The sequence below is a fragment of the Chrysemys picta genome, chromosome 5, assembly GCF_011386835.1.
Source record: "Chrysemys picta bellii isolate R12L10 chromosome 5, ASM1138683v2, whole genome shotgun sequence".
Lineage (NCBI taxonomy): Eukaryota > Metazoa > Chordata > Testudines > Emydidae > Chrysemys > Chrysemys picta.
The window spans coordinates 19,950,746-19,974,249 of record NC_088795.1 but is presented as its reverse complement, the minus strand read 5'-3'; the positions used below and the strand labels follow the sequence as shown (position 1 = coordinate 19,974,249).

At 41.1% G+C, this 23,504-nt stretch overlaps 1 long non-coding RNA gene across 4 annotated transcripts; it reads left to right on the top strand.

Moving 5' to 3' along the window:
• Positions 1-350: 350 nt before the first annotated feature.
• On the top strand, positions 351-21,661 carry LOC135983552 (uncharacterized). 4 transcript variants are annotated; one of them, XR_010601235.1, is made up of 6 exons: positions 351-430; positions 2,487-2,572; positions 3,816-3,936; positions 4,591-4,664; positions 9,782-10,017; positions 15,519-21,661. It is a non-coding gene; the product is annotated as an uncharacterized LOC135983552 (long non-coding RNA). The 4 variants fall into 4 exon arrangements; XR_010601236.1 differs by having other exon boundaries at positions 362-430; positions 2,483-2,572; positions 4,595-4,664; XR_010601234.1 differs by having other exon boundaries at positions 362-430; positions 2,483-2,572.
• The last annotated feature ends 1,843 nt before the right edge of the window (positions 21,662-23,504 follow it).

The following is a 23,504-nucleotide window of genomic DNA, read 5'->3' as shown; positions in this document are numbered from 1 at the left end:
GCTCTACAACAGATTGATCCTGCATATGGATCATAGTACACAATTATAAAAGGAGTAGGAAGAATGACTTCAATGGACTTACTGCTAATTTGCACTGGTGTGAAAGGAGATTTACATTGGTGGAAATGGTTTTGGTTTGAAGTCATTAAGCTGCTACTGCATGTGAATAGTTTTATGCTGAATTCAGTGGAGCCATACCAATATAAAACTATATAATGAAATCATGTATCAGTCAAAGTTACCTGACTAATCCAATTTATACCCAATTTACACCAGCGTGAGAGGAGAATCAGACAATTAAGGCAGGCTAATCAGGGCACCTGGGTTTAAAAAGGAGCTCACGTCAGCTTGTGGTGTGGGTGTAAGGAGTTGGGCGTGAGAGGATGTGCTGCTGGAGGACTGAGGAGCATTAACAGACACCAAGAAGAAGGTCCTGTGGTGAGGATAAAGAAGGTGTTGGGAGGAGGCTATGGGGAAGTAGCCCAGGGAATTGTAGCTGTTGCGCAGCTGCACCAGGAGGCACTCTAGACAGCTGCAGTCCACAGGGCCCTGGGCTGGAACCCGGAGCAGAGGGCAGGACTGGGTTCCCCCCAAACCTCCCAATTCACCTGGACTGTGGGTTCTACCAGAGGGGAAGGTTTCTGGGCTGTTCCCCAACCCACATGGTGAATCTCTGAGGCAAGAAAATACGCCAATAAGTGCAGGACCCACCAAAATAGAGAAGGAACTTTGTCACAATACTTATAGTGAAGTAGATATAAAAGTAGATGCACTGTAAAACATATCTTGTTTATCTGCATAATGTAGATCCAGCATCTTGGTATGGCTGTGGTGGGTATGCCAGAAAACTAAGTTTTATAGTTTTGTTTTACAGCTTGAGATCAGTAAACTCAGACTCGGACTGCAGGACCCTTCTGGCTCCTCATCTTTTGCCTAGACCATTACAGCACACTGGGTCCTAGACTTTACAGAGCTATTTTTAAAAGTATATTTATTGCTATCACTTGTACATAGCAGCCATCCTACATGTGTGACAGCCAGCCTGAACTAGGCTGCTGTTGGGTTCTAAATATATCAGTGTGTGAGAATTTTCAAATGAGTACTGATCCTCAAGAAATAGGGAAGTTAGGTAACTAACTCTCCTGCTAACATTTTGCAGGAGCCATTTTTGTGACTCCTGTTAGAAGTAGGGCCCTACTAAATTCATGGCCATGAAAAACGCAATTATGGACCATGGAATCTGGTCTTTTTGTGCTTTTACCCTGTATTATGCAGATTTCATGAGGGAGAGACCAGTGTTTCTCAAATTGGGGGTCCTGACCCAAAAGGGAGTTGCAGAGGGGGGTCACAAGGTTATTTTAGAGGGGTTGTAGTATTGCCACTCTTACTTCTACGCTGCTGCCCTTCAGAGTTGGGAGGCCAGAGAGTGGCGGCTGTTGCCTGGGCACCCAGCTCTGAAGGCAGCGCTCCGCCAGCAGCAGCGCAGAAATAAGGGTGGCAATATCATACCTGCCATCCTTACTTCTCCGCTGCTGTTGGCAGCAGCTTTGCCTTCAGAGCTGGGCTCCTGGACATCAGCTACCACTCTCCAGCTGCCCAGCTCTGAAGGCAGCACTTCCACCAGCAGCAGTGCAGAAGTAAGGGTAGCAGTACAATACAATAACTTTGCAACCCCATCCACCAACTCCTTTTTGAGTCAAGACCCCTACAATTACAATACTGTGAAATTTCAGATTTAAATAGCTGAAATCATGAAAACTAAGATTTTTAAGATCCTATGACTGTGAAATTGATGAAAATAGACCGTGAATTTGGCAGGACCCTAGTTATAAGGTAGTTCATTAAAATCCTAGCAGGATCCACAGTAGATATATATAACCTTATGGTTATCTAATTCTGTCTCTCTGCCAATACAAGATTGTTTCCTATAATGTATTTATTCTCCAGTGCTTCTGTCCGGTTAATTTCACATATCCAAGAAATGGGACTTTTATCAAGACTATTCCCTTCTAATAAAACTTGCTGTGAAGAACTGTTTCCTGATGTTAAATTGAAACTCTTCTCTACCCAATTCCATACCATCATTCCTAATTTCTCACTCTCCTTAGTATTTGAGATCTTAACTTGCAGTGTTTCTAGAGGTTTATAATAATTACATTCCCCATTTATTCATAATTAGCCAAGCTATATAAATATTGCATAAAAAGCTACAAGAAAACTGTTATTTTAGATTGCAAAATCAAGCAATCCAAAGTTAGGAAATGCCAGATTTAAGGTTCCCTGTGCAATCTTTATACTACCACTTGCGTATCCATCCTGTGCACTGAATGAACAAGAGGTCCTGTAAATGCATCAAGTATCTTCTTCCTGTTGAGTTAGTGGGTTTTGTTTTTTTTTTTTTTCCTCTGCTGCTGACTTGTATCCCATGTAACCCGATTAAAGTCTAATGGTTTGATTCTTCTCTCATTTACACTGGGACAAGCCAGGAGTAACTTCACTGAAGCCAATGGAATTTTTGTACCAATTTAAAACCAGTGAGAGGAAGATCAAGCACAAAGGGACTACATAAGATGTAAGTGAATGCAGAATTTGGCCTAGATCTATTAACTTGCCTTTTGCAATTTGAATTTCACTTTGTAATTTCCTGCTCATATTTCTAGTCTCTTTTCTTACTATTTCTCTGTCCTCACTGGTTTAAAATACTTCCCAAGTTACTGTCTCCTCAGCCAGCTTTCAGTCCTTTTGGCTGTGCTCACATCCAAATCAATCTGAATTTTTTTTTCTACTCAAGAAAGGTTATGCATGGGCAGTCTGGAGTTTCTAGGACAGAAGTCAAGCCAGCCACCCACAAAATTCTCATATTACTTGCTGTTCATGTTAAAGGTCACATGGAAAATGAAAATAATTATTTTCTGAAAAGTGCATCTGGGAATAATTGATCTAGTTTATGAGACGAGCCAAAACTCAAGGTGTATTTAAATATGGTCTGAAACAATGCAATAAAGGCCTGATCCAAAGCCCACTGAAGTAAATGAAAAGACTTCTGCCAATTTGAATGGGCTTTTTGGATCAGATTTTTAGTCAGCTAAGCCAAGGTATACAGTAAGCCACTTTAATAATCAGCAATGCCTGACTTCTTTGCCAGTGGCGGAACCTCCAGGGGCAGCATGTACCATGTCTCGTTGATGCCTGATTTATCCTAGCTCTAGATCTGGAATGTGTAAGACTCCAAATTTGAAATAAAGCAACTTCTAGCAATTTAAAAACCTTAGTGTAGCCAAATCTCAGTGTGCGTGCATGACAAAGGTGGATGAGTGGCTTTAGAGTGATTAGTGACTCCAAATGCGCATACATCAATTGCTCTGAATATATTCAGAATCTTAGTATAATGTATTGTAAAGATTAAAAAAAGTTAAAGAAAAAAGTAGTGAGAATTAAAAAAATAAACGGTCTTCTTTTTAAGTATAGTCTATCTATTTACTTGCCAATGTAGTTGTACTTAAGTATATAAGATTTATTTGTAGCATCCCCTTTGCTTACTGTACTAAAGGTGGCTTTATGTTATCTGTGCATTTCCCTGATCTTGAGGCTAGACCCCACTACAGGGCAAATGAGAACAGAATTTGGCCCATTATGTACTGGCCAGGACAGCTGGCAAGTCTTCTTTTAACACAAATTGTGTCCCATTCTCCTCTCATCTATACTCACATAAATCAGTGATGACTTTGTTAAAGCTATGGGTACGTCTTCACTAGCCGCCGGATCTGCGGGTAGTAATCGATCTATCAGGGATCAATTTATCGCGTCTCATCTAGACACGACAAATCGATCCCTGAACGCACTCCCTGTCTACTCCGGAACTCCACCAGGGTGAGAGGCGGAAGCGGAGTCGACGGGGGAGCTGCAGCCATCGATCCCGCCCCGTGAGGACACGAGGTAAATCGATCTATGATAAGTCTACTTCAGCTACGCTATTCTCTTATACTAAGTTGCGTATCTTAGATCGATCCCCCACTTCTAGTGTAGACCAGTCCTAAGGGAGTTACCCTGTTTTTTCCCCAGTATAAGTGAGAAGGATCAGGACAATACTTCTTGTGAGAAGTTTCAAAATTCCTATAACACAATCCACCCTTATTTTGTATAGCATTTTACATACATATCTCATCTCTAAATGCTTTACGGAGTTAAATAATAGAGTTGACATGCTAAATAATAAATAGTTGCAGAGAAAGTAAGAGGTACAGGAGGGAGAGAAAAAGATACGTTTTCTGAGATTTGAAACTAGAGGGAGAGTTGATGAGGCAGAGAGGTACAGGAAAGCTGTTCCAGATGGCAGGAACTGTAGCAAAGAAATTTCTTGAACCATAGGTTCAAGCTGTGTGGAGGGACAGCGTGGAGGTCAACTGTAGACGAGCAGAGAATACAAGGGAGGGGAGTGGAGAGAGAAAATGCCAATGAAATAGACTGAAGTGAGTTCATGGGGAGTTTTAAAATAAGGTCAGTTTGGAACTGGCCTCTGAAATTAATGGAGAGCTACCAAAGTTACTTAAACATGAGGTGGTGTTTCTGACTTTTTTTTTTCCCGACAAGGCAGGTAGTGGGGGAAGAAAGCCAGAAAGCTGGAGCCTGGGGAAGCCATAGTGAAGGGAGCTGACACGAACAAGGTGAGGTGATAGCATGGAAGAGGGTTTCAGCAGGGGTAAATCAAGCAAGGGCAAATCTGGGCAAAATTACTGAGGTAACAGCAATGTCGTGACCTCAGCAATGTATATACTATTTCCCCTGATAAAAGACCCCTTTGGAGTCTCTGTTTATGTATAGGCTTTTATATAGTACTATCACTTTATTATCCTAACACCCTACAAGATTCAAAACCATCATTTATCCCCAGAGGTCCCAGTTCTCCTCCCTGTTCTTTAATAGAAGTGTGAGGGAATGGGTGGATCTCTGTCACAAAGGCCATGCTACCTGGGCATCTAAAAGGAGCAATGAATCAAGGAGGATCCAAGAGCATATACCATTTTTGACACATTACAGGATGGACATCCCTCCAGGGGAAGTGAAGTCCCTTTTATATCTGTTTCTTCAAAACATTTTTCCTTCTCCCCAACTTCCTCCTGGTAGGACTGAATGCTAACCAGTTGCTGTTCATCCACATTCCCACTATATTCAGGCACTGTGGGAATTGCAGGGCCTGATTCTCAGTTATACTGAGACTCCTTTACATTGTTCTGGCAGTGTACAATCACTTTAAGGCCTCGTTAAACAGCCCCCTTGTGCTGGGGACCTTCCCGGCTAGTGAAGAACTGGCTTTACACCAACCCACTTCCCAGGCCTCATCATAGGGGTCATTGCAGGCATGACTAGGTCCCATTGCATTACAGGTATTCTCTGCTTTCTAAAGCCCACTGCGGGTCGAGGAGGGCATTGAAAGCAAAGCATACACTGAAGTAGCCCTGAGGCTGCTCTAACTTATGCCAGCAGATGAGCAGGCCCCTGAAAGCCCCCAGAATATGGGGTGCACAAAAGTAGCTTAAAAGCCAACGTTTCCTCATTCTCCATTCCTGCCCCAAAGGCAAGTATGGTACACCTGAGAATCAGACCCACAGCATAGTGTACCCATTTACTGGGAAGACGATGTAGACCTTACCAATACCCACACTAAGCTACATAGCTCCTTCTACCCACACCAGTCACGTGCCATAGATAGTTGAGCTGTACTTCATGATCCACAATGTCAAAGGCCATCAAAAGAACCAACACAACTAGCATGAACATTTGACCTTGGTATAGTGTTGCCTCCTCGTCTGGATCAGACACCTGATTGCAAGGGATCCAAAATACTGGATGAACAATTCTAGTTGTCACTGGAGTTTTCCCACCACCAGTAATAAGGATGTTCAGAGAATTGACATTTCTTCCTTTCCAAAGCTGGCAGAAAATCACAGTATTTCACTCTAAATTATCTCAGGCCACCCGTCTGCAATTAAAACTGGTCATAGTTGACCTCCTCTTTATTAAACACTAATCCTTGACTACTTGTGAGCACATCAATGAATTCAGGGTTTGGCTCTGCTTCACAACCAGCACTATACTACTAAGCAATAATGCGGGAGAAACGCAGTTTGTACTGTACTGAGTTTGGCACTTGTAATTATCACTGTGGAATAGGAAAATGACCATTCATTGAGCATTAAATAAAAAGGGGCTAGTTATTCTTTTCAGTGCTTGTCTGCACCAATAATATTAACTCTTCTTTGGAGCCAGCACCTCTGCTGTCAAAATATTTCGGAAAGCAAGTAGGGAAGAATTAGCATTGAAATATATTAATATTTTATATATGAGGTATGGTAGGCACATATTTATTCACTCAGTTTCTCAAAGCTCAGCATTTATATAGTTTGCTCTGTGTTTGACATCAACCTGAATAATATGAAAGCTCACAAGATACTATACTTGACACAACTGTCACCAATGCTTTTCTATTTGATTTTGCCACCGTATCATCAGAAGCATTTCCTCCTCATCTGTAATTTAGCAGCTAACCAGGACACTTTTAAAAATTAAATGTCATGTTGATCCTCATATTTCTGTAATGTTTTCAGAGTGCATTTTGTATCTTTATGTCTTCATTTATACTTGAGGCTTTCTGGTCCAGATCCTGCAAGGTGCTGAGCTGGTGAAATATACCTCTAATGCACAGGGCCAGCACAAGATCTCTGCAATCTATTTACCACTTAGGTCCTACTTAAGTTCTCAAAACCTAGAGTATTTAAGTGGTGCATAGTCCTTTGCTGACTCTCTGCATGGGGTTGTATGCGACCTAGTGCTTCTAACTTCATCTAGGAGGGAGCACATGTGGTTAGAGCTGGTTGGGAATCTTTCAGCAAAAAAATGTTGATTTGTTAGGAAGGTTTCTCAGGTCCAGAATAGATTTCTCTCTTTCTTCTCCTTCCCCTGCAAAAGGTTTCTTTTGTGTTCCACATTGGAATGAAACCAATTTTTAAAATTGCTAAATTTTTCACAAATCAGAATTTTAATTTGTCATCCACCCCTACGTGCAGTCAGGAGGAGTAAGAACACTTTTTTGCTCTCTGGTGACCCCTTTTGCCCAGCTGAAGAAGCTCCACTGAAGGACTCAGGGAGAATGACTTTAACAGAGTACATTAGGAATAGGTCTCATTCAGAGCTGTGAGCACTCTGCATTTCTCAGCACCAGTCACTCTGCAGCTTGCAGACCCATAATTTGTAGGTAAATTTAGTATTCAGGAATATGAGGGTGTAGTGTGGTGGCTGCTCCACTCCAGGAGAAAATGGGTTAAAGTAGGCCAGAGAGGCTGCGCAGATGGGCAGCCAATCAGAAAGGGCCTGTGGGCAGCCAATCAGGGCCAGGCTGAGCCCTATATAAAGGCTGCAGCACAGAGGCAAGATTAGTTTCCCCCAATCAGCAAGGAAGGAGGACTGGCTCCTGTAGAAGGAGTGGCACCCTGGACAGAGCAGTGCTGGGCAGGGTAGCACGGCAGTGGGAGCTCTGGCTGACCCTGCCAGACTGCAGGCCTTGAAACAAGGGCTGAGTGGATGCTAGGACTATGGGGAAGTGGCCCAGGGAAGGCAGGCAGTGATGGGGAGTGGAGGAAGGCAGCAAGCGGCTGCCGCTCAAGGGTCCCTGGGGTGGGGCTGAGAGTAGTGGGCGGGTCTGATTCTCCCCTCCCCCCCCCTCTTGCACTGCACCTTGCCATGAGGGAGCGTGGCCCATGGACTGCACCTTGTCATTGAGGTAAGGGACTAGACTTTGGGGTGGCAGGTAGCCATGAAGGCAGGGGTGGACTAGGACTACTGATATACCCCCAGAAGGGGGGGGGAAATGGAGTAGTGGGCACTGCAGATTGGCGGTGTCCTGAAGAGGACACTGCGGTCCAGAGACTGATGCATGTCTTGACAGTGGAAACAACACAGCTGAGCAGACAATGGCCAAGACACCACCTGCAGAAGGCGCTCCACAGCTGAATGAACTAATTCCAGAGCAAGCCAGCAGGAGGCGCAGTGGTGGTGAGTTTGCACCATGTTAAAGAGGGACTAACAGCATGTTCCTGAGCCCAGTAAGGTTTCAAGTAATGCTGTGTAGGCTTTTACCAAATTGCAGCCAATGGTGTCGCAAGTGACTTTGGGCATGATCTAATTTCCACCAAAGTGGACAAGAACCTTTCATTTGACTGAATTAGGAGATTGATCAGGAGTTAACAGCAGAGTTTTATGCCTCTCATTCTATTGTTACTTTTTACCTCCAAGGAATTGGCTGGACCTGTCTCAGATATTTCCAGTTTATCCTCCTCTAGTTCTCTCTGCCCTGTTCCTTCCTCCAAAGGCAACCCTAAAGCAAACCTTCTGATGAGAAGAACTCCCCAGGAACCCTTCAGTGTTTTCTCTTCAGCTGGTTGGGGGTGGGGGGCTCAAAGAAAAACAAAAGGTTCTCTCTGCCCTTGTATCACCAGGACTGAAAGTGCTCCCTCATTCCTGGATCAACAGGGGCTTGGACTAGGTGAAGATCCCAGTGTGGCAGTAGCTTGTTGTTTTAACCAGTTGGGATTCATTTTAGGAACGTTTTTAGAAATCTGATTTCTGGCACTTGCCAGAGGGTGCCCATCATTACAGTGTGAGTGAAGGAGAGTGGACTCCACCACCCAAGGAAGGACCATAAAGAGGCCTTCATAAAAGCAGTGTTCCACACAAATAGCAGGATAATGCATGCCATGCATCGGTGCTGGGGGGACATCGCTGTACTTTGGCGAATTGAGAGCACTGGCTAGAAGGTAACAAGGTTTGATTGCTGTGCCCCTTTCCGATAAATATATTTATCAAGCAGGTTTACAATGTGTCTTTGAACAATCATCACATACTACCCCACTCCTTCAGGCTTGCATGTTAACATGAAGTGACGGGCCTCTTGGGATACACTTTATTTCACATGCTTTCATCTTAACTGGTAGCTTGATTAGGGCAGTCAAAGAGGATATCAGGTTCCAATCAATGCAGTGAGTCAGCTTAACATTTGCTTTGCCTATATATGTTGTTGTCTCTAGTGTTTACAGTCCTTCCAGAAGTCAGATCCACCTTTGGAAGTCCATGAAATTTGAAACTTTCTTCTTTGTCTGTTAGTGTTGCCAGAAGTTATTTCTCCCATTATAACAGAGTCAAGAGCTTGATAGCTTTGATAGATTGGTCAAGGAGGCCACAAAATTTCTTATAGCATTGCTGGCATGTTCTTATATTTATGGTTGTCAGCCAAGATATGATTGATTGACTCTCAAACCCAAACAATGCATCCCTTTCTCTTTCTCTTCCTCATCCTCAAATGATTCTTCAAAATATTTTCAGAATTCTTTTTCCCTTGGGCTGGACAGCCCAGGCAACTTAGAGAAAGTTCTTGTTCAGAGAATGAGAAGGAAGGAGGTTTAGGGATAATACTGTTTTCCTTACTTTTTCCTTGCCTTAACCAAGAACATAATATCTTTTTGTGATTCTTTACCATCATCACATGAAAGATTATCATCCTGCCTTTATTCACTACTGGGTGTCTTGTTCTCAGTTCAGTAATGGCAATGATATCCAACTTCACTTTGTAGTCCTTACAGCTTAACCAGAACTGCTCCTGACATAAATAGAAGTACCCCGGGACACTACTGTATATTTTATAGTATAGCCTATGAGTTAATTTAATGTGTTTCCAGAGACTATCTATGCATTTCCCTTACACTCCCTATTGTTTTGTTCTTTCATGCAGACCATTTGCTAACAAAAGAACTCTTCAATGATAATGATCCTCCACTTCGAACACCTTGCATCCAAATGACTCTCAAAGTGGCTGTAGAAGCTATATACACAGGCATCAGTGTCCACTTTTGCAGTACAGCCATATCTGGGGCAAAATACTGCAGCTTTAGGGACAGCCCTGAGCAAGAGGTGATGTGTAAACTCCAACATCCCATGAGCAGTGCAAGGATGCTTTGTGACTCCAAGGTATGTCTCTGAGTCACAGTTCCTTTCCCGGCTTGTTTCAGAGGGTAATAATTTGCTAGCCTATGAGTGGGAAATTAACGCCCCTCCCCTCCCCCCGGCCCTTCTTCTGTGGCCATAGAAGCTCCCAAGACAGCAGAACCTGTATCAAGTGGGGGAGGTGGAAGGCCTGGTTGTGAAGAGTGGCACACTGGGGCTGCGTATCTCCTGTGCAATGCAGAGCTCTGTTTCATGTGGACTTCCCATGTAAACGTGCACAAGGGCCAGGAGGATCTACTCCGATGCAAATCCTTACAACTTGCCCCTCAAGTTTGGGGCTATAGAAGAGCCTGTAGAAGCTATTTCAGCCACTGGGCTGAACTAACCTCTATGGAGCAGTTCCATGATGCAGGGGCGGGGAAGGGTCCTCTTATCTCTAGGGAATCCACCCAGCACCCAATCAGAGTGCTCTGGCCTGCACTGGGCTCTCTAAAGAATTTCATATAGAATTAGAACATGCATTTTATCATCAACAGCTTGGCTAAGGAGACAGCGTTTGGATCTGGATTCAGTTTAGGCTAGGATTCAGAGACCGAGACCGAATCAGGGTCAACGTTTGCATTCAGTGGTGCTGATATTTTGTGAGCTATTCTCATGAAATTTCTGCCACTCAGCCCACATCTGAACCAGACCAAGAGAAAGTTCCTTCTGGTTTTGAATCTGACCTGGAACAAAAATCCCTGGGATGGTTTCAGATGCAAAGATTTTAGTCTGAATTCTTTTTGAGATTTGGGGGGGGGGGGGGCAGGTGGGTAAGGCTAGATTTGGGTTCCTGCTTGGGACCATCTCTACTTATACCTATAATCACTATCCGGGCCGACAAGAGAGGAGGGAAGTCAGTACAAATTACCGGGGCCTGGTGGTCCGTAAGGAGGCCCGGCTTCCCCGCACTCTCATCGGCCCTGTTTAGTCGGTCCACCCTTGCTGGGGGACCCGAAAATTTTTTTTCACCGGGGCCTGAACCTGCTCTCGGCGGCCTGATCACAATACTCTAAAAGAAGGTTAACTTGATGCATTATTTTAAACAACTTTGACTATTAACTGAAGGTAAATTACCACAAGTGGCTTCTAAAGAGGGTGTTTATAAAAAGTGAAAGCACACAGCAAGCAAGTACTGGAGCAGAAGAACCTTGAATTACATCTCCTTTTTGTGCTGGCAAAGTTTATGTTGCAGCAAATCTAGGAGTCAGGAAAGAAGAAGTTCTGTACAAGTGTGATCTAATTGTCTCTGTGACCTAAAAAAAAGAACCTCCGAGTGTATGTTTGAACTCTCTTCAGGTTATCACCACAGATACTGCACATAAATCCTATAGCTCTGCTCCAACCATGTCAGCATATAAAAAGATCCCCTTTGGTAAATAAATAAGTAAAAGCCCAACAAAGAGGAATGACTGGTTAGACATGTGTACCAAAAGACTGGTCCACTAGCTTCTTGAAGAAAGCAGGAAATAACACGCTTCCTTGTGCAACCTAAAGAAGGGAGGAAATTCACTATAGTGTGAAGATCACTACTATGTGGCTAAAAGCACATAGCAATCTGACCCGATGTGCATCAATGAACAAAGAACTAAAACTCTGAGAGTGGAACATGTTACACATAATTAAATATGGATCCTTACTAATCAATATTGAGTGCATAATTACTTTTCTCAAGGTTAGTTAAGCAGGGTGTTGAGGGGACAGAAAGCAAAATGAATAGCATCAAGATGACAAACCAGAGAATCGGAGATGTGCTTTACGGAGCTGAAGAGGCTGTTAGGAGTCAGTCTTGTCATAGTTGAAAGGCTCATGCTGAAATTTTTATCAGTAGTCTCATTAAAGTGCCACTAAACAAGGTCAAGCAGGCCTCTGAGACATGGCAAATCCACTCAAGTAATCCTGCCTGTTCTTTATTTTGTTCAGGGAAAACTGGCAGGGTATTTTTGCCTCTCTGTTTTACACAGTAGCACTTAAAACCAGATCAGTATCCTTAAGATATTGACCATTGCTATCCATAAAGGGATGAGATACACTTCACCCTCCTTTCAAAATGGCAACATCTAAGGAATTTAACATTTAGGCCTTGTCTGTGTGTTTTCTTAATGGATAGCTCCATTGTAACATCATCCACATTCTAACCACTACATCCAATTACAAAGAACAGCACAATAGATACGTAGATACAATCCAAAATAGATTTTAAAAATGAACAAGCGATCCAATCACTTGATGATGATGATGATGGGTAGGATTGGGAGATTCAGCTTTCCCATTAAACAGCAGTGGAAATCAATGTTTCAACCTTTTTTTTTTTAAGTTTGTTAACTTTAGAATTGTGAAATTAATATCAAGTGTCCAAATATATATATATATTAGAGAATTCACTTTCACATCTCCTTTTCCTAGTCCTAGCCCTCAGTTCCACAAGTGGTTCCCTTCACGCAGACCCTTGTACCCACATGCAGCCCCACTGAAGTCAATGGGACTTCATTCAGATACAGAGGTCCCTTCACATCATCAAATTAGGCACCTGCAGACAAGTATCTTTGTAATGAGATCCATCCCCCTAGCAGAGGCAGTAGCCCCATCTACTAATGTAGAGATATTGATAGATTATATAAAAGAAACTTGTGTTAAGACATTATAATTAAAAGGCAGGCGTTAACTTCATATTTGAAATAAAATAAGAATATCAATGGAAGCACTTGTTTTCCAAAAGGGCCAAGTGTTTTTCAACAGAAAGTTAACCTCTAAAGCAGCAATCCTGTAATCCTCACACAGGCAAATCTTCCAGGAGGGTGTTGGATATTTTTTAGATTTATACTTCTTGGAGACACTGAGAGGAAGTGCATGTGAGTGGATAGGGCATTTGACTGGAACTCAGCAGATGTGGGTTCCATTTCCAGCTCTGACACTGGCTTCTGAGTGACTTTGGGTAAGTCACACCATCGATCCGTGCCTCAGTTTCCCCATTTCTAAAAACCAGAGCTAATGATACCTTCTTTGTAAAGCCCTTTGAGATCTACCAAGTGCTTTATAAAAGAGCCAGGTACTATTAGTACTAATAAGAAAACATATATATCTGCAGATTAGCATTCAACTATATTTCTAATGTTGTAGAACCTCAGTTATGAGATATCTGAAGAACACAAAACAATAGCCACACAGGAATTTGTTTTCCCCCTTTCCCTTATTTTAACCATATTATTTGGTATTTGTATTTTTAGTCATTCTCTGCCTGTTTGCATATCTATATATACTTTTCTAAAAATTCAGTACAATTCCTCATCTCTAGAAGCTTTTCCCAAAGAAGGATGATAGAACTGGGTGTTTAGGTCCCACTCCTGGAAACCCTTACATTCTGAAGTCAATCTTCCAGATTTTCACCAGAGGAGAATCAAACCAATGTAGTTATTACTCAACTATTTGCACGAGTAAAAGCTTACACTATCGGGATATTGAAGCTTGATTCTCCTCTGGTGCAAATCTGGTATAAATCTAGAGTAACTCCACTGACTCCAATGGAGTTCTTTCATATTATCAGCAATGACATTTTTTATTTATTTTGGAAGGATCTGAAAGGGGACTGGCTGGACTATAAGCAACAAAATAATTGAGTTACTGTACAAATGAATCACATGTGGTAACATACACAGTTTGTAACTGACTAATTTTTTGTTGTGATATGTATTTTTTCCGGGCTTGCAATGACTTGGTTTGGTGAGTCACATATTGTGTAAACAGCTAATTCCAATCAAAGAGGACTAGTGCTAGGTGCACTTCAGCTGACAGCTGGGTTACATGCTGACACAACAAATGAATGTAACTTTAGAGAGCTGTGTGTATTCTGGTGTAAACAGCACTTTGGCCTGCGTTCTCCTGCACAAAAATACGGATGGTTCTGCTAGAGAAGGAGGGTTGGTTTCTAATGTCTTAAAGGTATCTTTATTGAGTGTATTTTTTTTTTTTTTTTTAAGAAAACAGATCTGGAAGCAATGCATAAGGTTGTGTAAGTGACATGGCCTTTCTAACATTTGTAACAGAATCGAAGTGGGTGTCACTTACATGCCATAGAGTCAGAAGCAGGTATAATTTAGAGGATGGAAGCTACTTGAATCTATACCTTTCTTCAGTTCACCAGCATGTAAAGCAAAACAGCTTGGACTTCTTAGAGTTCTCTAGACCTTTACCCACTTGCTAAGTGAGTGTGAGTGATTGAATAGGACTTCTTAGGGTGTAAGATATGACCCACCATTAAAAAGGGTGGCAGAATCAAGTTTTTAGTGACTGTATGGGCATACAATTATGCCCCCACTTAACCTGGTGTTGGTTCAATTAAAACATCTTTATTACATATTGTTATCCTGACCTTATCCTTTTAGGAGGGGTCAGTGTGTTCTTGTTATCCTTGGGGAATGTTTTTGTACCGTCATTAATATGGGGATGTTTTGGTACCACTTAATATCTGGATGTGTTTGCATAAGCACTCTGTAACTAGCACTTCTTAGGAATGTGTCTTTTTACAATATTAGCTCTGTTTTTGCCAAATTCTGTGAGCAGGTCCTATCTCATTCATTTGTTGTCAGGCTCTCTTCCTACTACAAATTCCACATCTGAAATTTCCCCCTTGTCCTCCGCATATTACAGAATAATTGCTATGGGATAAATCTTCCCCCTTCTCGATAATCACAGAGGTGCATAACAGAGCAGAACCTCTGCAATTGTGCAGAGGAAAGGAGAGCGAGGATGCCAGGACCCTGAGAAAGGGGGTCCACTCCTTCTGCTGTCTGCAGAGCGATGCTTCATGGCACTCCCTACATCTCAACAAAAAAGGGATTTGGGGACACAGCAGAGATATTTAGGCAAAGATGCAGTGGCTGAACCTATGGATTCTCCAGCAATTTCCCCAGTAGAATGGATACACAGGAGCCACTGAGTTCACTTTTTGCTCTTTTAGAATGCCCCATCTCAGAGTCCTATTACTTACTGTGTGATCCAGGCTAGGGATTGGCTCTCAGTGTACAGAGTTAAAAGTTAAAATGCATTGCAAAACAAAATATTTGACAATCCATCCCTCCTTCACTCACCTGCCAGGACCCGAGTTCAGGTTTCCCTTCTGAGAGTTGATGATGTTGATGACAACCAAAGCAAAAACATTTCTTTGCAGTAGTACTAGTTGTTATCAACTTTTGCAAGAGAAACACCAAACCCTGAACTCAGAACTTGGCATGAAGAGAGAGGAAGAGTTGATTTTTCCAAGCATTTTGTTTTAAGAACATAAGAATGGCCATATTGGGTCAGACCAAAGGTCCATCTAGCCCAGTATCCTGTCTTCCAACAGTGGTACTTCGGAAGGAATGAACATACCAGGTAATCAAGTGATCCACCCCTGTTGCCCTTTAAAGGTATCTGCTATTTTAAGTCTAGTCACACAGCATATTCTGTTATTGAGCTAAGCTTTTAAACATTTCTTTTTTTTTTTCCAGACGTTTTCAAGTCAGACACCTAAAAGAGGCACAATTGCTTCTGAACCAACAAACCAACAGTGAGTGCACATCAATAGCAGCACCAATACTCCAATACTGGGCTGCTGATGAATGTGAGCATCAATCTCATTTGTCCTCATTCTAGAGGAGTCTTAAAGGAAAGAAGAGCTCAAAAGAAATTGGTACTTTGGGGAAAAAAGGCTACGTGGGGAAGAACACTTTGGTTAAGAGTAATCAGAAGATACGTTGTGGCTTCTTTCCCAATTGTCTGAAAGCCTGGGGCCAAGTCTGATCTCACGTAAACCAATTTTCTACCAGTGACCACAAAGGGATTATGCCTGATTTACATCAACGTAAGTGAGAACAGAATCAGGCCCTCTATGTGCTGAAATCCTAATGAAGGTGCCAGTTTCTTAAATCTGGAGAGCACAGTTGTTTGATTCAAGGTTCATGGTCTAACTAGAGTTCAAGGCTCTGAGGAAAAGGACAAAAATAAAGAGACAAAAGAAGCACTATTTTGACTCAGTGTTTTGCGCTAAAGCTGCAAGATACCAGAAGCACAAAGACAATGTTAACTTCAGGAAAAGAAACAGAAGGTGACAAGGTTATGTCTTTGTATCAGCTAAGATATTTTCTATGAAAACTACTTGTTCTGCAGTGCAGTCTACTTTATCCTGGTACAAATACGGAAATAAGGGCCCACTGCCTTCTTTTTTTTTTATTAGCCTTCAACATCACTTAATTGTATTTCAGCCAGGTTGAAATGTGGCCTTACTCTTTGCACTGCATCTGCCAAATTCATGTGTGTGGTTTTTCTGTTTGTTTTTTTTGCATTTGCAAAATGAGTTGTGGGCACAAAGTTGTGTAGTTAAACCTCTATTCACCTAATGTGCCCCTGTAATCAGGTAGTTAGAGGTGCAACTTCTGAGATTAGTGTCTGCAACAGAAATTTGACTCCTCCATTATATCAGATGTTCAGCACCCCTCCTCCAGGTTTCAGTGAGTCTGAACATACAATAGAACCATGTATGCTAAAGTCTCTCAAAGAAGTCTAATATCCTGGGTAATAGATAATCATATAGGGCTAGATATTGACTTTCGGGACAGCCCTGAGCTGGGGTGGTGCATAAGCTGCCCCACCTCAGGAGGCATTGTTATTCAGAGGCATGTCTGAGGCACAGTTTTACCCAGGGATCCTCCTTATAGTTAGGGAGGGGTTAGTAATTTTCTGTTAGCCTATACCCGCAATAAACTACTACCCTGCCTGTCCACTCTGGCTCAGCTCAGTAAATCTAGTCCTATTGCTTATCTATTACCCTGTACATTTGATATCTTTGAGATTTTAGCATAAAATAGAACAGAGTGCATGTTTATACGACCAAAGAGTGGGATGGGATGAGGAGGGGGAAAAGGAAGGGGGACGAGGGGATCCTAAAGGTTTGTCCATTCCTCATTCACATGCCCCAGAGAGGGAGTATGTAGGTGAATAAATGCTCTGATTACTATGTACTTGGACCTAAGTCCAGGTGACCTACATAAGAGTAAGGCCGTTTGTTAATCCTTGTATGGGTTTGTCTTCATCAGAGAGTTTCACAGGTTTAACCTATAGTGTGAATTTGAACTGATTTAGGATATGTTCACACTTTGAGCTGAGAGTATGATTCCCCACTCAAGGAGACTTATGTGTATCAGCACAGATTGAGTTAGTATGCTAAAAATAGAGCGTAGCTGTGGCAGTGCGAAGGGCTAGCTGCCCTGAGTACACACCCATTCAATACGCTAGGCACGGCTAGCCCCTCCCGCCACTCAGTTATACTCTATTTTTAGTGTGCTGGCTTGATCAGAGCTAATGCCAGTATGTCTCCACAAGCTGGAAATTTAAGTGTAGACATACCCTTAGTTTACCTTCTTCCAGTGTCAGAAAAACAAGTTACATTAACTATGTCATGAGGGAAGATTGTACCGCAAATGCATTCAGAAATTAAAAACAATTCTTTAGCCCCAAAACGTTAACTAGCAAATTGAAAGAACTAGAAAGTCTCATTGTGAGCCTATATGCAATGTTCACACATCAGCATCAATATGGAGTGCTCTGTGCATATAAATGCTTTGCATTCTCCACGTTGCTTGTGACTCTTCTGGTCAGCTGACCATGGGCAAATGTGGTAGTGTCTGCTGCTGAGTTCGCTAGGTGCTCTCATGGTGGCTGGTTTTCGATGATAGCCAAGAGATGAGTGCAGCTGTTGCTGGCCATGGCGAGATGATGGGAATCAAGGATTCTTCTCTTTATATGTGCATCTGAGTCGTTCTCCTTGATTTATAAAAAAAACAAGCATCTCTTTTGTCTTGACCAAGTGCGTTGCCAAGCAAGATTGTTATTGACCCAAATGATTAAACTTGTAATGCCAGCAATATAAACATGTTGAAGAAAAGAACCATTGGCCGCTTATTTATCTTGCATATACAGGAGTACATTCTTGAAGGATTGTCCATGTTATTGACACCACTTCTAGTTTCCTTTGTCTCCTTCTACAACCTTGTAATGATACATCTCCAATAGCAATATTACCGAATTGCCCTTCTTTGGAACATAGGAAATCAGGGTGAGTGCCCCAGCAAACCTGGACCCTGGATGACAACTTTTCTCTGCTGAGATGGGGATGCATCTCACTGAGTGTGTCTGTCTTGTTTCATCAGATTGTTCCAACACACATCAAATTTTCATTCAGTGGCTCTTCAGCAAACTGAATACTGGTGAAGAAGTTATCCCCCACTATGTTTCTTCCAGTATTATACCATGGCTGAACATGAGCTCCTCATTATCTAAAGATGAACTGTTGAACAATCACTGGAAACATGGTCTTCCTTCTCAGAACAACTTTCCACATGATCTGTGGAACAGTCAGTATCTTCTACTATGTTGTCATCATACAATGACTTGCTTTCAGAGTTGCAAATCATTTTTATGAGGTTGGAAGCAGAATAGCATGCCCGTTTGTTTGCCATCTTGAATTGCAGAACACAGAAAATCCCCTTAAGAGTCTCCTGAGTCAGCAGTGTTTGGCGCAAAATACTAGACAGAAAGTCCTTTCAAGAGTGTTAGGTAAAGAGAGCTAGCATCAGTCTACTCTGTGCTGGGGATATGTAACAGGCCTGGTTGTGAAGGGACCAACCTTCCTTAGCGTGACTGCATGCAGCAATCACAGTCACTGCAATGCAATATCACTTAGAATAGGCTATTACTATACAACATACGCTCACTAGAAGAGAACATGTTTATAGAAAACTACTAAAAATTCATGACAACAGTGCAACATGTTTGCGGTATATTTGTACCCCATGTATTTTTTTGATACAGAAAAAAATGTGTATCTTGTTAAAAAAAATGTCCCCATTGAACTGTGTACATGTGCATAGCTGACAATGTCCTAAAACAGCATAGGTGGAGGGTCATTAGTTCATGAGTTATCACAACATATATGCTCATGAGGTATAACATTACCCCATAAGTGTCTGAGGGTTAAGTCAATTCGGAGCATGTTTCAGCTAAACCTGAATAATCTGTACATAAACCAAAATAAGAGTGTCCATATAGGAATTTTCATCAGGTTAATTAAATTAATTTTGAAACCAGTATGTGCAACTTTCCCATGTAGACAAAACCTTACTCTTTTGTGCAGCTATGTGCTCTAAGTATAAAAATCTAGCCCATATTGTTTCAAAATGGGATTAAAATACATCCTATATTCTCCCAGGGTAATAATATTACCTCTTCTCTAGGAGTGACCTAATGTGCAAAACAAAATATTCTAGGGATCAATCTCCACAGAAGTCTTAGAAATTGCAAGGGATGTTACACAGCAGTAAAGCCCTGGAATCAAAGACTGTAATCATAGGCAAAATTTCCTTGGAATGATTTATACTTTTCATTAAGTAAACATTTTACCAGGATGAACTATATTAAGATATAATGTAAAGGGTAGGGCTGAGGGGAGACAAAGAAGATGGATTCTCACAACAGTTTTTGATATACCAGCATATTTAAAACATAAACCATAAAACATTTAACAAGGAGAACAAGAATATAAAATAATGCCAATGTGCAATCTAGCTGAAGTAACAATGCAGATGCAATATTTTTACCTTCAGAAGCACCTGACTTTTGTTGAGTGACTGTTTTACTCCTAATGCTGCATAATTTATGCTAGATTGTTGAGTTTTCAGGGAGTATTGGTTGGGAAAGATGCTTATATTTAATTATTCTACTTTGCCGGGGGTAGGTGGGGAGAAAGGGAAGGGGAAGCCATATGGAGCAATTTTACAAGGAGGGTTTACAGACTTTCCCAACAGGTATTTTAAGTCCTTGATCTGCTTAATCAGCTAGTAGCACTTACAAGGTCAGTCATCTTCAGCAGTGAAGTTTGCAAGTTCCTTGATCCTGGGCCTTTTTCTAATTGTTAATTTTCCTACTGGCTCATTCCCCTGTGGAGCTTATCAGCTCAGCAGGTTCCAAGTCCAGGGACACTAAAAGAACCATTCTTAACTTCAGTGCTTGAGTGTGCTATCTTTGACTCATTGAAATGTCCTTAACTTAGCTGTCCTCAATTACCTTAATGTTCCTTGATAAAGGATTATTTAGCCTGAAACAGTTACAAGCTTAAAAGAATTTTCCAGTTGTAGGTGTTATATTCCTTTACCTGGATATATTGCACTTGGGAAGCTTTCAAGATCTTCTGTTTTCTCCAATTAACTATGAAGGTCTGAGTCTTATTTTCAAAGTGCTAAGCAGCTTGGGCTAAGGATACCTAAAAGACTGTCACTGTCTGGAACTACAACTGCCATTGTCTATTCTGCTCTTCAGGAATAATGGAACTGTCTTCCTCTAAGGTAAAATTCATTTGTGCAGGAGATAGAACTTTTTGAGGAGCTAGTTTCAGACTGTAGCTCTCTCTCCTACAAGAACTAAGAATTACCACAAACCTTACTGTGTTCTGGTTCAAATGCCAGGTGTACTTCTTTGAACTTCCCCAAGGATATCCTACAGCATATTAATTTACTCTCAACCCCAACATTCACTAGAAACATAATTTTCTCACAAGGGAGGGAGATGAAAATGGAAACAAACTGCATTTGACAGACCTTAGTCTTTGTGTATTTTCCTAAATCTGGAAGTCACCCATATTCTGTTCATAAGCATTGTATAAGTGCCTCAATTGAATATTAATCAGAGTAGTGTATCCTTAACTAGGGCATCCTTAAAACATGTTAGAAAAAGAACTAGAAACTATGCACAATTTTGCCATATTTAAATCTCACAGCTTTAAAACTACTGAAACAAATTTTTCATGCCAGATTTGATTTTAAAGGCTCAATGGAAACCAGTTTTAAGTTATCCAAGTGAAAAATATCTGACTGGATTATATAAAAAAAAAAAATCATCATGGATTTTTTTTTATTTACATTTCAATGGATCACTAAAGCCACAGTCAAATTTGCTCAGCATTTTGGACTAGGACAAAGCATGTCGAATTTCCTCTCAAAAGGAGGTTCAGACAGTTGTGAGGAAAAGGAGAGTTTATAATGGTAAGCATATTTAAACCTTAACTATAGAGGGTGCCATCAGTGTCTAATATTAAAAGTACACATCTGCAAAATATATTAGAATATTGTTATGTTTTATGATTCTTTGGAAGAACATCCATCCAAAGAATAGTCAGTAGAACCAAAAATGACACAGATGAAGGATTAATTTCTGGTAAACAGTGCTTGGTTACCAGAAATTTACAAAAGTACACAGACTTGTCACTCACTCTATTCTATACTGAGCACTTGCATAGTTAATATTTGCTCTGCTCTCCGAGCTCTGGTCAAGTGAAAAAAATTCTTAGTTTACAATAATTGACTAACATGGAGAACTATCGATAGTTGACTTTTTATTCACTGAATCCAGAGCTGTATATAACTGACCTTGGGATATCAGATGTTGAAAGATGGCATGAACTTACCTCTTTCAAGGCTAAATAGCTTAACATGCAAGGTTACTAGCATTAACATTTACATTTGAGATAGTTTCCCTGCTTCTTCTATCATGTACACCCTGCCTTCTGCAACAGTTATACTCAAGCATCATTGTAAGTAATGTGTTCCACAACAAAATTTAGATATCTGTTGTGATAAATTGTCACCAACATGACAATGGGAAAAAATATTCTCCTAGTACATTAAACATTCAATACATACAGCGCCAGATTCACCTGAATTCTCCAGCTTGCAATATGAAGTAGCCATAAATGCAGCTTAATTGAAATAAGGATAAAGACCTTTTATATTGTATAACTGAAGTATCCTTTCCTTTCATCTAGCTTGAAAAACTCTTTAAATTGTATGAAAAAAACAACAAACTTTAAAAACCTGAAATAATAAATAATTGAGAAATAAGCAGAGAGCTATATTCTCCAGGATTCGTAGATTTTTAAAGCCAGAAGGTAGTGTTAGATCAACTAATCTGACCCCCTGTAGAATACAGGCCACAGAATTTAATCAACTTATTCCTGTATTAAGCCCAATGTGTTTAACTATAAGGTATCTTCCAGAAAGGCATCTACTCTTGATTTGAAGACTACAAGAGACAGAAAAATCATCACTTTTCTTATAGTTTGTTCCAATGGGTAATCATCTCCACCAATAAAAATGTACTCTCCATCTACTTTGCATGATTCCAGTTTAATGGCCCAATAACACCAGGGTATAACTTCATTAACTTCAAAGAGGTTATTCCTAATTGAATAGGGAAGGAAGAATCTGGCTCTGCACCTTTGTCAGGTTTCCCCCCCACCTCTGAACTCTGGGGTACAGATGTGGGGACTCGCATGAAAGACTCCTTAAACTTATATTGTACCAGCTTAGGTTAAAAACTTCCCAAAGGCACAAATTCTTTTCCTTGTCCTTGGATTGTATTGCTGCCACCAAGTGCTTTACACACAAATTCAGGGGAGGGTCACTTGGAATCCCTATCCCCCCAAAATATCCTCCCAAGCCTCTTCATCCCCTTTCCTGGGGAGGCTTGAGAATAATATACCAACTAATTGCCTTAGCAATGTGAGTACAAACCAGACCCTTTATCTTTAGGACACTAAAATCAATCAGGTTCTTAAAAGAACTTTATTATAAAGAAAAAAGTAAAAGAATTACACCTGAAAAATCAGGATGGAAGGTAACATTACAGGGTAATAAAAAGATTTAAAACACAGAGGACTCCCCTCTGGACTCAGATCCACAGTTACAAAAACAGGAATAAAACTACCTTTTGTAGCATAGAAAAATTCACAAGCCAAAACAAAAGATAACCTAACGCATTTCCTTGCCTTACTTACAATTTCTGAAATTTTAGATGGATCATTCCAAGTATGTTTTCAGGAAATGTTGTACCTGCTTAGTCTCTGCCTCCATCCGGAGAGGGGACAAACAAAGGTAGCCACAAATTGTGCCCCACCCCCCCAGATTTAAAAGTATCTCCTTTCCTCATTGGTCCTTCTGGTCAGGTGCCAACTAGGTGATTTGAGCTACTTAACTCCTTACAGGTAAAGTGATTCAGTACAGCTGCCAAGGAGGGATTTTATGCTGCCTTTTTCTTTATATGTATGACAACCTTCAACTCCTATTTTGGTACATGTAAGTTCCCTTCAGTATTACCTGAGTATCTGAAGCAAAAGCAAGGAATTATGCTCCAGATCTTTGAAGATATGAAGGAGATGGAGTGGAGGTAAAGAGTGATGAACATGTAGATGACAATGCTCAGCACTATGATGAGAGACTGAATAACGTTCTCCAGGGCACCAAGAAAAATTGAATTAAATTGAATAGGAATAAGTGGCCGATTGGGCTGAAAGAAATTAGTTATGTAGGACACATACTCAGTGACAAAGGAGTTTGATCAGATCCAAGAAAAGTGGAGGCAACTGTACAAATGGAAAGAGACACAGACCT